This window comes from Vigna unguiculata, chromosome 3 (assembly GCF_004118075.2).
Source record: "Vigna unguiculata cultivar IT97K-499-35 chromosome 3, ASM411807v1, whole genome shotgun sequence".
Taxonomy (NCBI): domain Eukaryota; kingdom Viridiplantae; phylum Streptophyta; class Magnoliopsida; order Fabales; family Fabaceae; genus Vigna; species Vigna unguiculata.
Genome location: NC_040281.1, coordinates 22,022,981 through 22,029,156, shown reverse-complemented (window position 1 = coordinate 22,029,156; position 6,176 = coordinate 22,022,981).

Here is a 6,176-nt window from a genome sequence, read left to right as displayed (position 1 = left end):
AGAAGACCTTTGTTGAATGCTTGTGGATGACTTTTGGTTGCCTTAAATTCAGTTACAATCAGCAATTCAGTAGTGAATTATTATTAACTTGAGTGGATCATTAATAGCTTTAATGGGTTGTAATTAAAAATTATGTCTCTTTTGTAATTCTGATGGTTAAAGCTCCTATATAAACTAAATTATTCTTATCAATGAAATCAAGTTGAGTTTTGTTCAGAAAACTATTAGAGTTTACCTCTTTTATTTTAGTGAGAGTGATTCTCCTATGTTCTTGAGTGATTCAGGAACCCCTGAGTTTTATCAAAGGTCCTTCCTCCCTTTGTGTGTTTAAACTCATATGCTTATCTTCCATTCTTAGAAATGTGACGTCTATCAATTTTCACTTCATCTTCTTATCTATTTCCGTTTTCTTGTTTTAAACAATTTCTCAAATTTCTTACTTATTAGTATTCCAACATAGATAGATCCATAAAACGAATCTACCCCTTTAGGTTCACATAACTTGGATTAGGCTTTTCTGTTGCTAAAATCTCTCAAATATAAGATAAAGATAAAGATAAATATTATTTATCTTTATAGTTATTATAAATATTTAACAATATTTGGAGAGATAGTTAGTTTTAAAAATATTTGGCAAATATAAGTGGTTAATAATTTGATATAATTAAATAAATTAATTATTTAAAGATATCTGATAAATTATCACCAAATAATATTAGTTTTCTAAATAAGCCATTTTTAATCCTATAGTCCAACTTTGCTGGGAAATCTGACAAGATGAATATTTGCACTTAAACTCCTCTTGTTTGGCCAGTCTTTGACCAGATTTGAACATTTTGACCATCTTTGACCCATTGACTATCTAATGAGGAGTTGGATTTTGAGTTGCTGGATCGTGACACATGTCAACATATGGTTGGACATATTTGAAAGTTAGGGATTGCCACATGACATGATTTGAGTGCCTCTTAGTTTAGGAGTGGAAAGAGGGGTGAAAATAAACAAAGTCAGGGTGTAGAAGTAGGTTTCCTATAGCTCATTTGGAAATAGGAGAGTGTATAAGTAATGTATGGGGTGCAAAAGTGATTTTTCTGGAACTTGCTGATTTTAGCCTTATTTAAAGGTGGTTTGTAACTTCAATCAATTTATTTTTCCACCTTAAGTGAGCTTAATCTTAACTCCAGCTGCATCAACAAACGTTAAAATATCCAAAAATAATTTATGCAACTAAAATCACTTTTTAAGACAGTTTTATCACACAAGTTCAAATAGCCTAATAATCAGAACTGTCAATTAGATCACTCTTTAAGCATACAAATTCAATTAAATACCCAAAATTAAATACTAAATGAGAGCAAAAATACGCATTCATCAACAAACAAAAAACTAAAGTTGGGATATGTTGTTAGATATCTAGTTTACTTAATATTGCATATCATTTTGACACTTAGCTTCTTTGAATTTGACATAAATCTTAGTGAAACAACCCCTTTTACTTTAGATTATATGGGAAACCATTATGTGGATATGAATAGGCTTTTCTTGGGGACAAGCAAAAAACTAAAGTTGGGATATGTTGATAAATGTCTAGTTGACTTAATATTTCATATCATTTTGACACTTAGCTTCTATGAATTTGACATAAATCTTAGTAAAACAACCCCTTTTACTTTAGATTATACGGGAAATCGTTATGTGGATATGAATAAGCTTTTCTTGGGGACAAGCAAAAAACTAAAGTTGGGATATGTTGATAAATGTATAGTTTACTTAATATTGCATATCATTTTGACACTTAGCTTCTATGAATTTGAAATAAATCTTAAATTCATTTAAACTAAACAAAAACGTTTCATAAAGGAAAAAAAACTGAAAAATGGAGTGTTAACACATTTTTTTTAACTGAACAACAAAGTGTAAATGGATTTCATTACAGAATCGGAATCAAAGGTTTACAAGAGATAAAGAGAATGTTAGAAATTTAAATGGTGTAAGGAATCTAACTCAGATCATCCTCGACCACTTTGTGTTCGTGGTTGATCCAAGTATAGCTACATCATACACTAGGGAAGACTCAATCCCACTGGCCACTTTGTGCTCGTTGGAATGTGAGTAACCCTTATACAATGACCCTCAATCTCTCACTTACACCAAGAACATTGAACCCTAGCTCTCACCAAGCATTTATCTCTCATATACTACCAGGGCTCCCCCTCAAACCCTAATTCATCCCTTTTAAACCCCTTTTAGAAAGTGAGCCAAAAACCAAGAAAAATTCCTAACCTGATTCCGTTGCCCTGAATCCAGAATCGCAAGTCTTAAACCAAAGGTTTTGCGCCCTTAATCAATTTAATTTCTCCTTCTTCGTTCATCATGACTTAACCGTCTCACGCTCCATTTTGATCTTCAAATCGTCTCCTTTGATCACAATCAGAGCCTACGTTGGCCTCCCTCGGATCAGATTCCCACATAAGCTTTCTCTCGTATCAGGTTTCAACATGAAGGGCTGCGACATCAGATTTGGTTCCGGTGCGCATGTTGTAGAGAGCTCACCTCTTTTGATCAGCACCGTAAACTGGATCAACCACTAATAAGTGAAACGTGCATTTTGATGAGAGGAGGGCTGGTCAAGGCTTTATTTGACCAAGGCAGCAGGGACTGATATGCAAATAAGAAAAGAAACAAGTCAGGTTTTAAAATTGAATTTCAGTAAAATTAAAGAACTTCCTAGCAAACAAAGCTAATTTATTCTACAAAAGGGGAATTCTAAAGAAATAAAACTAAATGCAAAAAAAAAATCTATTAAAACTATCTTTTTTATCACATTTTATTGAAAACTAAATTTTCCTAAGCAATTAACAAAAAACTAGTTAATTAAAGACAAACTAAAATTTATTTAAACTAAAAAGAACGTTTTAGAAAGGAAAACTAACACAAAATGGAGTGTTAACACTACATTATCAATTTGTCCAACTTTATCACCATTCCATTAACAAACTCGATTAGAGCATAAGTCATTATTTTATGAAACTAAATCCTTGTGGATACGACCTTGTTGTACTACAATTGCACAAATACACTTGTTGGAAAAATTAGATTCTTAATGGACCATCAACACTTACTTCGAAAGACTTTTGTTCCACTGGTTAAAACTCAACCATTTGAGTACAACTCTCACCAACTTACTCTACATAGAGAAACACATTAGATTAGGAATTTGAGCACACCCACAAGACCTCAAACACCCATAAAATTTTACCAACTTCAAGAAGAAAACATGCAAGCATAGTCAAACCACATGAAGCATCCCTTCAAACTAAAAAAACTAAGAAAAGCTACAATGGACTTACCTCCAACCACTTCTAACTATTTCCATAGCAATTCCTGCTCACAGCAAGCCCATAATGACTCTTTGATCTCAAATCAAACGAGTAGCTTACCTGCAATCCTAGAGAAAAGCGAGAGAGAAACGCGAAAAACAAGATTTTAGGGAGAAGAACTGTTGGTTAACAATACAACTCAATACTTGTGAATTGTGTTTTTTAAGTATGTTTTTCTTAAAATGATCAAACACAGAGTTACACATATTAAGCTTCTTGACCCTCTCATGAAAACTTGTCCTTTTTTATTCTACCTCATCACTTTGTTGTCACACTCACGCGTCAATGAAGCACCTTCTCCACATAGCCAACATGCAACTGAACAAATCAATACAAATAATGTCTAATGCTAACCACCACCACCACCACTCGTTTAACCAGTGTAGTTGCATATATCTTCTGTTATTCGAATTCACACTCATGATGTCTTCCCAATGTCAACATACTCAACATCTGACTAGTGCAACTACACCTCTCATCTAAGACTCAACCAACACTACAAACACAATAAAACCCTACCACAAGGCACCACCTCATCTACCACCAACACCAAACTTATTTACTCTTTTATCAACTATTTTGACAGTCCTTATAAATGTTGACTCTAAATTGAAGAAAAATATAGAAGAATAAATTTATCAACCTCATTTTGCCTAACCCACTGGGAGCTTATTGCATTTAATGAACTTTTCTAGAATAGACATTGTTTATATAGTAGGTAGACTCAATGTTTTAATGAGGATAATTGAGATGTACTTAGAAAACTTATGGGATAATTGTGAGGTACTATGTATTATGTCATTAAATATAATAGATTCTAGTTGGTTCAATAGATCATATGAGTCAAAAATTCACAAGTGGTTATTTGTTTACATTTGAGGGTGGTGCAATACATAAAGATAAACCAATAAAACAATTATTGCAAGATTGACAATGAAATCAAAATTTGTTACTCTTAAAATGATTGAAAGTTAAATTGAGTGGTTGAAAAACTTCCTATTAAATATTCCATTAAGAATGAAACCAACTTCATCAATGTCAATATATTGTGATTTCTAGTCAATAATGACTATAGCTAAAAACAAGTTTTACATAAAAAAAAGATATGTAAAATTGAGAGATAGTTTGATAAAGTAGGTTCTAAAGAGTTGAATAATTTCCATTGATTATATTAAGTTAAATCATAATTTAACAGATCCTTTGATCAAACCTTTAAAGAGAAACATGAGTTTAGAAATATCAAGGGGAATGAAACTCAAGTCAAATAAAAATAAAAGAGTGATGGAAATCTAACCTTGGTGATTGGAGATCCCATTAATAACATTTTATATGGGTAAAAATAAAGTCACTTGTTAATTTTGCTTGCACTAAATTGATTTAAATAAATTTTGTGCATACCTATGATGTGTCAAAGTGTTAGATATTGCATTATTGAGATAACAAACTTTATTGTTAAATTCTATGTGGTACAAGGAACCTTAACTTTTAACAAAGTTTTTAATAATTTTACAAGTGATATCTAATTTGTAACATACATGTAACAAAGTAACGCATATTAGTGTTAAGTGAGGCCACTTGTATGAGATATCTTGATAAGATCTCTAGATCACTTGTAAATGTTGGACAAATACATGATCTAATAAGTATAACACAAAGATAATAACAAGAATTGGGGTGTATACTTTGATTGATTAACCCCTAACACACACTAAGTGATTTTTTTTATTCATATTATATAAACTACATTATGTGTTAATTTAAGCTTGGTTCATATAACTTGTTATTTATTTCTTTTTGCCTTTTGTAATATATGGGTGATTGTTCTAATTTGAGAACTAAAAAAGAAGCACTGAATATGGTCTCAATTTATTGTTTTTCGAAGAGTTTGCATACCAAGACAGTTCATATATCTTCAAAGTGTATAACAATGATTGTGAGCCTCACAAGTATGAAGCTTTGAGTCTCATTTAGACTTTTGGTGCATGTTTCAATTCAAACTTTTGCAAATTTCCCCTTGCGTGTGCGATAAAGAGGTCTAAGCCATTTGTTTTATTTCATTATTTTTATCTTTTATTAATATAAATGCTTATCTGTTTTTCTATTTTGGCTATGCTAGCATTGGGCTATCTTGGCTCCATGTTTGCGGGGTTCTTGTTTTCAGGAGTAGTTTAAGAGTTTGGGAGGTTTAAAATAAATTTAAAAATAATAGTTTTTTATTTAAAATTTATTTTTCGAGATTTTTTTATGCAAAATTATTAATTAAATTGTTGTAATTAATTTATTTAAGTTTCACATTGTTCTCCAATTCCAACTCGTGTTCATCGCTTTTTTAATTAGAGACTTCATGTCCATTATCCATCAAAAGACTAAACCCTAACCTAGTTAATAATCAACAATTTAATTCAAACAAATATTTCAATTCCTCATCAAAATATATGTAGAAAAGCTCTCAAGATCAATAAATTAAAAAGTATCAAAAAATAAAATCAGACAAAAGAAAAACATTCCAACTCCTAATACAAATTTAACAAATAAAATAAAAACAAAAAACATAAATAGAAAGAAAAATAATAAATAAGATTAAATTGAACAAAAAAAAATAATACAACCACAAACTAATATGTGACACAATTATGACTTGACACGTGAATAATTTTTTTGAAATTAAAAATTTTTTTAAAATTAAAAAATTAAAAAAATTAAAAATAAGTAAAAAAACCAAGAATTAATACTGTTTAAAAACATTATTTATTAATATTATTAGTGAAAAGAACTAAATTAATTAAAATTTGATAA